General features: G+C 36.3%; 1 long non-coding RNA gene across 1 annotated transcript in view; it reads left to right on the top strand.

The window, feature by feature from the left end:
* LOC137216920 (uncharacterized) overlaps positions 1–11,271 on the top strand; it is a 162,785-nt gene extending 151,514 nt beyond the window's left edge. The window contains exons 5-6 of the long non-coding RNA XR_010939891.1: positions 4,077–4,144; positions 7,466–11,271. This is a non-coding gene — a long non-coding RNA (uncharacterized lncRNA). The remainder of the gene's footprint in view (positions 1–4,076; positions 4,145–7,465) is intronic.
* The last annotated feature ends 431 nt before the right edge of the window (positions 11,272–11,702 follow it).

Consider the following 11,702-nt stretch of genomic DNA (forward strand, 5'->3'; position numbering starts at 1 on the left):
AGTTTTGTCAGTTATACCTCAACAAGAAATTGAGTAATATAAATAAAAGAGTAATGGAAAAAAGAAAAGTAGTAATTGCTTTTACCTAAAGGCCTGGGGAAGGCTTCACAGAAGTCATAAAAGAGGTTGGCAAAATAAAGGGAAGAGAAGTATGTTTCCAGTAGAAAGAAAGCATAGGCAAAAATAAGAAAGCATGAAGAATATATCATATAAAAAATGTCAAGTAATCTGGTATGGATGGAGGGCATGATAAATTGGGACAATTATGAATGATGAAGCTGAAAAGAAAAGTTGATATGCCAAAAATAAGGAAGAGATTCATTAGTCTAACATAACACCATATTACATTCTTGAGTCACTGGGTGGAAGATAGATTATGTCATTAAGAGAGAGAGAGACAGAGACAGAGAGGCAGAGAGGAGAGACACCCAGAAGAAGAGTGTACTTGCAAGTGGAAAGTAAACTTTATGTGGTAGAAAGTTAAGGGGGGTATTGCAAAATCAAGTATACCAAAGAACTGATCTGGTGACAAATATTTTTGACTAAGAAAAAATGAATATATTCTCAGTAGAACAGACATTATTGCATGTGTCTTGGTAGCTCAGTAGTTGAGGGCACTGTGCTAATTGAGATCACATATAAATTTAGTCTCTGAAGTAGATACAAGATAGCTTCTGTTTCTTCCATTGTCACAGACTGCAGTTTTAACTTCTGACAGAATGTGTCATCTATTAGAAAGGGAGCCAAGAGACCTGACCCCATGTGTGAGAAAGCAATATTAAAGACAGTGAAATGTTTATGAATCAGTGTATCTAGCTTTAGCCAAAGACGTATATCTTGTATCATAAAGTTGATCTGAGATGCCTGAAGGCAGACAAGTTTGGGAGTCAGAATAGCATTAGTGATATGGGTGTAAGCAAACCATATTATGCTCAATGTACTTGGTTTCTGGACTATTTTATAAAAACTCCACGTCTCTAAGGATGCTCTTACAAGTCAACACTTGAATTATCTGGTATCTCAGTGAATATGCACTATCTACAGAATTTAGTTCAGGCAGGGGTTGAAACAGAGAAAAAATAAGTTTTAATTAATCATGTCATTGAATGATCCTCGATTTTCTTAAGTCTTCAGTCCCTTGCTAGTCTTAAATTTATGGCAGGTTTAGGTATTGAATACAAAATAATGTTACTTTTAAATATGACTTAAAATATCTCACAGAAACTTAGAAATGTAATAGGCTTGGCAAGGAAATTATGCTCATAGAGAGAGTGATTTTTATTGTGATTAGGGCTAAGGCAGGGATAGTGTTATTTATTTTGTGTGTGTCTGTGTATGCTGTGGTGCATATGCTATATGCAGAATAGTTTTCAACATTTCTATGTGATATACATCTAGAGTATACTAGGAAAATCTCAATGCTATTACTAATACTCTGGTGAACATACAGTTATAATTAATACCATTTATTTATTCATCTGTTCATTTATTCAGTAAACATGCATTGAATAATTACTTTCTAACAGTGCTGTGTTGAGTACACAGCCCCTTTTCTCAATAAGTTTTGTCTATTTCAGGAAATTAGTACAAAGCACAATTAATACATAAGAAAAATATAATCGATATGGAGGTTCAAAAAATTCTATAGGGGATATAATATGTGATATTATAAATATAATAATAATAATGAAATATGAATAATGAAAATATAAAATCATTTGGAGGAAAAGACACTATAAAGCATGTCAAAAGTATCAAAGCATGAGTAAGGCTTCTATGGAGGGTGAAGCAGCAGTGAAGAAATGAGTGAAAAGTGTTGTTTCTCACAAGAAGACTAATCAGCAACTAGAAGGCCCTGAAATGAGAAAGCATAAACTGCCTTCCTATCTTGGCGAATGGATGACAATCCTTCATTAAATTAAAAGCAAACAAACAAACAAACTAGGAGTCTGCTTAGAGTCCTATCTCTCCTTTACCTATCACATTTAACACATTACTAAGCATTACACACTTGAAATATCTTTGAACCCATATGCTTCTCTATAATTCCACTATCATCACCTTAACCAGGCCATTTCTATTACATCACTCTACTAAAATAACAGGTCTTCCTTGCTCAAGTCTGGTCTTCCTCTAATCCCTCCTATACACTCACATTTCTGTGCTGGAGAGGTCCAGTGGGTGGACCCTTCAATGACAAGCATCCTGGTCCAGAAAAGCCTCTTTGTTCCTGCAGGCAACACAAGTAGATTCCAACAGGACCTCCGGAGCAGGAGATAAAAAATCGGACTAAAATAACACCTTAATACCTCTGAAAACTGAATCACCATTGGAACTATACCCCACAAAAGGAAGCCAGATTTCTCACATAAATAGATTAAACAATCATAAAATTCATATGGAACCACAAAATACACCAAATAGACATGGTAATCGTCACAAAGAACAAAATTAAGGCATCACAATCCTGATTTCATAATATATTACAAAGCTACAGTAATCAAAACAGTTTGAGTCTGGCATAAAACAGACACAGTAAACCAATGGAACAGAATAGAGAGCCCAGAAACAAATCTTCACATATATGGTCAAGTACTATTTGACAAAGGAGCCAAGAATACTCAGTGGGGAAAGGATAGTCTCTCTTCAATAAATGGTGTTGAGAAAACTGGACATTCACATGAAAAAGAATGAAATTGGACCCCTACCTTACACACACCACTTACAAAAATCACCTTGAATCTAATTAAGGACTTAAACGTAAGAACTGAAACCATAAAGCTCCTAAAAGAAAAGGGCAAACCTCCTTTACATAGGTCTTGGCAATGATTTTTTTTTTAAATATGACACCAACAACACAAGCAACAAATGCAAAAACCAACAAGTGGGACTACATCACACTAAAAATTTTCTGCTCAGCAAAAGAAACAATCAACAAAATGAAAAGGCAACTCACAGAATGGGAGAAAATATTTGCAAACCATATGTCTGGTAAGAGGTTAATATCCAAAATATATAAGGAATTTTTATGTTCAATAGCAAAAATACAATCTTATTTAAAAATGGTCATAGGACTCGACTAGACATTTCTCCAAAGAAGACATACAAATGGACAACAATTACATGAAAAGGTGCTCAACATCACTAAACATCAGGGAAATCCAAATCTAAAACACAATGAAATATGACCTAACACCTATTTGGATGGCTGTTATCAAAAAACAAAAGATAGCAAATGCTGGCAAGGATATGGAGAAAAAGAAACCCAGGTGCCCTGCTGTTGGGAATGTAAGTTGGTGTATGCACTATGGAAAACAATATTAGTTTCTCAAAAAATTAAAAATAGAACTGACATATGATCCAGCAGTCCCACTTCTGGGTATGTAACCCAAGGAAATGAAATCAGTATCCCAAAAAAATATATGCCCTCTTATGTTTGTTTCAATATAGATCACAATAGCCAAGCTATAGAAACAATTTAACAATTTGTCTAGTAGATGTCATACAGAGAATAACCTTGATCTACTATACTTGTAAACTTCAAAACTTTTAAACATTGAACCTAGCCCATAGGGTTATTTCCAAAAATACACATTTTTTTCTTGTTTCCAAACATTATCATACTCTAAAATCTGAAATCTGAATTTTGTTTTTCACTTTCATTTCATTTTCATTGTTTTACTCTTTTACTGCTTTAATTGTTTTCCTTCCTTCCTCCCTGCCTTCTATTATGTTACCAGAGAAAAGGGATTTTTGCATATTTAATTAAGTTTACTAATCCATTGACCTTAAGACAAAGAGATTATCCACGTGGGCCTGAGCTATCATATGAGCCCTTAAAGCAGAGAGTTTTATCTGGACAGTAGCAGAAGAAGAATTCAGAGAGATTGAAAGTGTGAGAGAATTTGACATTAAGGAGGTTCTCCATTGCTGAGATAGAGGGGATCATAGGAAAAGGACCTGAGAATGGCCTCTATAAGATGAGAGCTGACAGCAAGAAAATGAGTACTTCAGTACTACAAGGGCCTGAATTTTGCCAACAATCTAAATGAGCTTGTATTTGGATTCTTCCACAGGGCCTCCAAGAGACCATCCAGCTAACAACTCGATTTCAGCCTTGTGAGACCCTAAGTGGAGAAGCCAGGTGAGCCCACCTGAAATTCTGACCCACAGAACTATGAGCAAATAAATGGGTATTGTTTTAAGTTGCTAAATTTGTGGTAATTTGTTATACAGCAATAGAAAACTAATATGCTCCAGTATACTTTTGAGATTTACACAAGGCTTAACTATCAATTGGAACTAAGATTCTATTTGGTTTCAGACCAAAAAAAAAAAAAAAAGTGATATTAAACCCTAGATCTATAGTTTAGGTGTTTGAGAACATAGAATTATGTTTCTGAATCTCCTCATAGGAGCTCCACTCCATTCTTGGAAAAGCTGCTTGCTTTGCCTCTATCCCCTTAGAACCCCATGTGTATGAGTGAGATAGCAAAGATAATTTCTTAATTTATAGGTGAAAAAAAAGCAGTAGGCAGTTAACCAATTATGTAGTAAATTTAGGATCTGACTACTGTACCCACTGAGTCTAGCCTATCTTTGAAAATAGGGGAAACTTCTGACAGCAGATGTTTCAATTTCTTGAAATTGAATTGTCCATAGATATCAAACTCCTTATCTATAACACCAGAAAGAAATATGTTGCTGGTTATATTGGTGATGGTGGCATTTTAAGAAGATGAAAAAATATCCTTCAGAATGAAATTAGAAAATATCTCTTTTCCTTCTATAAAACCAGAAAGTTACAAAGCTAGTAAGCAAACTACTGTATAGGAGCTGTTTTCCTAAACTGTTGGTCACAGGGCTTCCTCATAATTTTTGCTGCCTTTCTAACAGATGGCACTACACCTTCCAATATTAATCTCTTCTGTGGGTTTTTCCAAGAGAGCAATACATGCCCTCTAATGCAACACTACCAAAAGCCCAGATGGCTACCTATTACCACTCTCTGCCTTCTCTGATTTTATTTTTGTTCTGTTTATGAATGGCCAAGATTAAAAAAATATAATAATACAAAGGGACATAGCCAATATAAACATGTAGCAGATAAAAGGGAAAGTGTGTAAAAAAATTATTCTGTCATTACAGTGGAAATCTCTTCATTTATTCAGCCATGTATGTAAAAGGTTTTGGAAGACAGACAGACAAGAAAGAGAGCCAGAGACTATTTGTTATAAAGTAAAGCAACAAAGGGGGAAAAAAAGAGAAGACATGGTGTATTAGTCTCCTTGAGCTGAGCGCCATAACAAAATATCATATACTGCATATCTTTCTTTTTTTCTTTTTTTTTTGCAGTACGCGGGCCTTTCACTGTTGTGGCCTCTCCTGTTGTGGAGCACAGGCTCCGGAAGCGCAGGTTCAGCGGCCATGGCTCACGGGCCCAGCCGCTCCGCGGCATGTGGGATCTTCCTGGACCGGGGCATGAACCTGTGTCCCCTGCATTGGCAGGCGGACTCTCAACCACTACGCCACCAGGGAAGCCCTATACTGCATATCTTAAACAACAGAAATTAATTTTCTCACAGTTTTGGAGGCTAGCAGTCATAGATCAAGGTCTGACAGGGTTTGGTTTCAGCTGAGGACTCTCTTCATGGCTTGCAAACAGCTACCATCTCACTGTTTCCTCACATGAATTTTTCTGTGTGCAGAGAGAGAGAGAGAAAGAGAGAGAGAGAGAGAGAGAGATCTACTATCTCTTCCTCTTATTATATGGACACTAACCCTACTGGATGACAGCACCACTCTTATTATCTTACTTAGTATTAATTACCTCTTTAAAGCCCCTATCTCCAAATACAGTCACATTGGGGATTAAGTCTTCAATGTATGAATTTGGGGGGGGGGCACAATTCAGTCCATAATATTCTGCTCTCTAGTACCCCAAATGTCTTGTCCTTATTGCATACAAAATACATTCACTCTATCCCAACAGCACAAAAAGTCTTAGCTCATTCCAGCATCATCTTTGAAGTCTAAACTTCAAAGTCTCATCTAAATATCATCTAAATAAAGTATGAGTGAGACTCGAGGTACAATTCATTCTGAGGCAAAATTCCTTTCCAGCTGTGAATTTGTGAAACTAGACAAGTTATGTGCTTCCAAAGTACAGTGGTGGGACAGGCATAGGATAGACATTCTCATTCCAAAAGGGAGAAATAGGAAAGAAGAAAGGTGTGACAGGTCCCAAGTGAGTCTACAAAGGCAAATTCCATTAGATTTTTTTTAAATTTTGTTATTGAAGTCTAGTTGATTTACAATATCGTGTAAATTTCAGGTATACAGCACAACAATTCAGTTATATATCTATATGTATATAGATATATGTAGATGTATGTTCTTTCTCAGATTCTTTTCCCTTATAGGTTATTACAAAATATTGAGAATAGTTCCCTGTGCTATACAGTAGGTCCTTATGGTTATCGGTTTTACACATAGTAGTGTGTATATGTTAATTCCAGACTCCTAATTTATCCCTCCCTCCACCCCTCTTTCCCTTTTGGTAACCATAAGTTTGTTTTCTGTGTTTGTGAGTCTGTTTCTGGTTTGGAAATAAGTTCATTTGTGTCTTTTTTTTTTTTTTTTTTTAAGATTCCACATATAAACAATATCGTATGACAGTTGTCTTTGTCTGGCTTACTTCACTTAGTATGATAAACTCTGGGTTCATCCATATTGCTACAAATGGCATTATTTCTTTCCTTTTTATGGCTGAGTAATATTCCATTGTATATATGTACACCACATCTTCTTTATCCATTCATGTCGATGGACATTTAGGTTGCTTAAATTTCTTGGTTATTGTACGTAGTGCTGCAATGAACATTGGGGTGCATGTATCTTTTAGAATTACGGTTTACTCTGGATATACCCAGGAGTGGGATTGCAGGGTCATATGGTGACTCTATTTTTAGGTTTTTTTTTTTTTTTTTTTTGCTAAGCTGCACAGCTTGTAGTATCTTAGTTCCCCGACCAGGGATTGTACCCGGGCCCTTGACAGTGAGAGTCCTAACCCCTGGACTTCCAGGGAATTCCCTCTTTTCAGTTTTTTAAGGAACCTCCATACTGTTCCCCATAGTGGATGTACCAATTTACATTCCCACTAACAGTGTAGGAGGGTTCCTTTTTCTCCACACCCCCTCCAACATTTATTATTTGTAGACTTTTTGATAATGGCCATTCTGACTGGTGTGAGGTGATACCTCATTGTAGTTTTGACTTACATTTCTCTAATAATTAGTGATGTTGAGCATTTTTTCATGTGCTTTTTGGCCATCTGTCCATCTTCTTTGGAGAAACGTCTAATTAGATCTTCTGCCCATTTTTTTGATTGTTTTTTTTTTATATTGAGCTGTATGAGCTGTTTGTATATTTTGGAAATTAATCACTTGTCTGTCACTGTTTTCAGATGACATGATACTATACATAGAATCTCCTAAAGACACTACCAGAGAACTACTAGAGCTCATCAATCAACTTCAGTAAAGTTGGATACAAAATTAATACACGGGGCTTCCCTGGTGGCGCAGTGGTTGAGAGTCCGCCTGCCGATGCAGGGGACATGGGTTCGTGCCCCGGTCCCGGAAGATCCCACGTGCCGCAGAGCGGCTGGGCCCGTGAGCCATGGCCGCTGAGCCTGCGCGTCCGGAGCCTGTGCTCCGCAACGGAGAGTAGGCCACAACAGTGAGAGGCCCGCGTACCACAAAAAACAAAACAAAACAAAACAAAAACAAAATTAATACACGGAAATGTCTTGCATTTCTATACACTAACAACAAAAGATCAGAAAGAGAAATTAAGGAAATAATCCTATTTACCACTGTATCGAAAAGAATAAAATACCTAGAAATAAACCTACCTAAGGAAGCAAAAGAACTGTACTCCAAACACTGTAAGATGCTGATGAAAGAAATCTGAGATGACACAAACAGATGGAAAGATATACCATGTTCTTGGATTGGAAGAATCAATATTGTCAAAATGATCATACTACCCAAGGCAATCTATAGTTCAGTGCAATTCCTATCATTACCAATGGCATTATTTGCAGAACCAGAACAAAACATTTTAAAGTTTTTACAGAAACACAAAAGACCCTGAATAGCAAAAGCAATCTTGATAAAGAAAAATGGAGCTGGAGGAGGCTCCCTGGCTTCAGACTATACTACAAAGCTACAGTAATTAAAACAGTATGGTACTGGCACAAAAACAGAAATATAGATCAATGGAACAGGATAGAAAGCCCAGAGATAAATCCACTCACTTATGGTCAATTAATCTATGACAAAGGAGGCAAGATTATACAATGGAGAAAAGACAGTCTCTTCAATATGTGGTGCTGGGAAAACTGGATAGCTACATGTAAAAGAATGAAATTAGAACACTCCCTAACACCCTACACAAAAATAAACTCAAAATGGATTAAAGACCTAAATGTAAGACCAGATATTATAAAACTCTTAGAGGAAAACATAGGCAAGACACTTTTTGACATAAATTGCAGCAGTATCTTTTTGGATCCATCTCCTAGAGTAATGAAAATAAGAACAAAAATAAACAACTGGGACCTACTTAAACTTAAAAGCTTTTGCACAGCAAAGAAAACCATAAGCCAAATGAAAAGACAACCCACAGAACGGGAGAAAATATTTGCAAACGATGTGTCCATTAGATCTTAAGTCTTACGAATAATCACCTTTGATTCAACGCTCTGCACTCCAGGCCCATTGGGTCAGCAAAATCAAGGGCCCTAGTTAGCAGCCCTGCCTGCAAGGCTCCAGTCAGCAGCAGTCCACCCTGCTGAGATGGAGGCAGTGACCCCACCCTTTGAAACCAAGAAGGCAGCCTTGATAATTGAAATGATCTCATGGTCATACTTGTCTTCTTGAAGAATGCTCCTTCACAACCAAAGAGTTCTACTGTCTCATCCTGCAGAAATCCAAAAGCCTCCCTTTTTTTCATCCTGTCTCTGTTCCTTTTGGTGCAAGCTAGTATTGTCTGCTGGTATAATCCCATCTCTGTTCCTGGCTTTGGCTGAAGTGCCTGGTTCACATCCATAGTAACCTCCTTATCAAATGATTGTTTAGCCACATCTTTAGTGTTATATTTGGAACACACTTTCACATTTTTTGTAGTATGGATAAACTGAGAATTTTCTAATTCTTCAAGTTCAGGTTCCTTTTTACTTAAACATTTCTTTAATTTATCTCTCTCATCTCACATTATTACAATAAGCAGTAAGGAGAAGCAAGGCTGCATCTTCGATTCTTTGCTTAGAAATCTCAGCTAAATATCCAGTTTCATAGCTCACAAGTTCTACTTTCCACGAGACACTAGAATACAATTCAGCTAATTTTTTATCATTTTATAACAAGATCCTCTTTCCTTCAATTTCCAATAATATGTTCTTCATTTCCATCTGAGTCTCAGTGGAATTGCCTTTAACATCCAACAGACCCTTCAAGATAATGTAGGCTTTTTCTATCATTTATCTGTAAACTCTTCAAATCTTTACCAATACCCAGTTCCAAAGTCACTTACACATTCTTAGGTATTTGTTACAGCAGCACCATTTCACAGTATTAAGTTCTGTTTTAGTCTTCTCAGACCGTCATAACTGAATGCGAGAGACTATGTGGCTTAAACAACAGAAATTTACTTTCTCACAATTCTGGAGGCTGAAAATTCCATACCAATATGCAGCAGGGTTTTGTTTCCCATGAGAGCTCTCTTCTGGATTTTCAGATGGCCACCTTCTTGCTGTGCCTTCACATGACCATTTCTCTGAGCAAGAGGGGTGGTGGGGGGAGGGATCTCTGGTATCTCTTCTTATAAGGACTCTAATTCTGTTGGATTAAGGTCTCAACCTTATTACCTTATTTAACCATAAGTACCTCCCTAAAACTCCTATCTCCAAATGCAGTTATATATGGGTGGGTTAGGGTTCAACATATGAATTTTTAACAGGACACAATTCAGTCCATAACACATGGAAAATCTCAAATACCCAATAGGAAACTTGAATAACATTATTTGAAACACTATACTTAAATTTTCTGTTCTTCAAGACCATATAATAAAGCAATATATTCAATATTAGAGACTTACTATTTAAAGAGAAAATTAACTAGATGGGGGGAATCCTTTCACATTGTACATGTATATTAAATCACTACAACATATACTTTAAATGTCTTACAATTTTGTCAATTATACCCCAATAAAGCTCGGGGGGGGGGAAGAGAGAATCATATAAAAAGAAATTGGTTTGGCAATAAATTTATGAAATGACACCAGAAATCAGTAACAACAGAGTGGAATCATAACGTCAGACAGTTGAAACTTCACATTCATCTTTAAATTAGGATTTTTAGTAATTTAAAGAAATATACTCAACATATATTTCAGTCACATTATATTTAAGGAGGAAGGACTTACATCAATGGGAATGGCATGGGTTAATATAAAGGCATAGAGGTAGAAAAATATAAGGCCTGTTCAGGAAATAATAATAAGACATTTGGCTGGGGCATAGGATAAATGAGAGGAAGTAGACTAAGTTAATTCCATGCCAAAATACAGATACTTTAAAAATGTTCATTCATACTCTATTCTAAATTCCTCCAATTACAGGAAGTGCTTCATGAAGGAGCTGCTTAGTTTTTCCTTTTCTGTAACTCTGATTCCCAGTAATCTGCTCTCCTTAAATCTAGATCTCTGATGTACTACCAGGAAAAAAATAAATCTAAATAATTCCACATGACGGGCCTTCATATTTTAATACTGTCATCATGCTATATCAATCCCCAAGGCTTCTCTTTCCCTAATAGGTCACCTGATTATTCTACATCTCATATCTGCACCCTCTCCCTTCATCTCTGTTGCTAGTGCCTTTGTTCAGACATTCATTGTTCTTTACCTGAATTATTACATTAGTAAACTTATTGGTCTCCCTCCTTGTCTCATTGCCCTCCAAGCTATTCTCCACATTAATGCTGTCATAATTTCTTGAAAATGGCAACTCTGATTTGTCACTTATATCTAAACCTCCTCAACTGCAATGATTTGTTTTTATGTGTACGTCTCCCACTTGACTGAGCTACTCAAGGGCCAAGATCATAGCTTCTTCATCTTTGTAGTTTCAGTTACTAGCACAGTGCTTGGCATATAGCAATAGCACATGCTCTGTAAGAGTCCACTTTGGTTATTTTTTTTCCCCAAAATGTGCTTCTATTCTGTATCTAGCACAATGCTTAGAAAATGTATTATTATCTGTAAGCATTAAAGAATTATTGCCTGCTGAAGTGTTTCTTTACCATTCTTTGATTATATTAATTTTATATTGTATATGGGCAGAATAAGACCCTGGAAATATGTTCTAATAATAATAGCTAATATTTATTGACTTTTTATTATGTACTGCTACAATTTTTGTTTTAAGCAGTTTAAAAATATTTCATATAGTCCTGAAAAAGGAAACACAAAGCCCATAGGCTGTAGATACTATTATCACTGTCATTTTACATATGAGGAAACTGGCACACAGAAATGAAATAATTTGAACAAGTTTATACAACTTCTAAGTGACAAAGTATCAAAGAAAAATTGCACCAGGAAGATTTAAACAGGGAAGGAAGACTTTATTC

The sequence above is a fragment of the Pseudorca crassidens genome, chromosome X (genome assembly GCF_039906515.1).
Source record: "Pseudorca crassidens isolate mPseCra1 chromosome X, mPseCra1.hap1, whole genome shotgun sequence".
In the NCBI taxonomy this organism is placed as follows: domain Eukaryota; kingdom Metazoa; phylum Chordata; class Mammalia; order Artiodactyla; family Delphinidae; genus Pseudorca; species Pseudorca crassidens.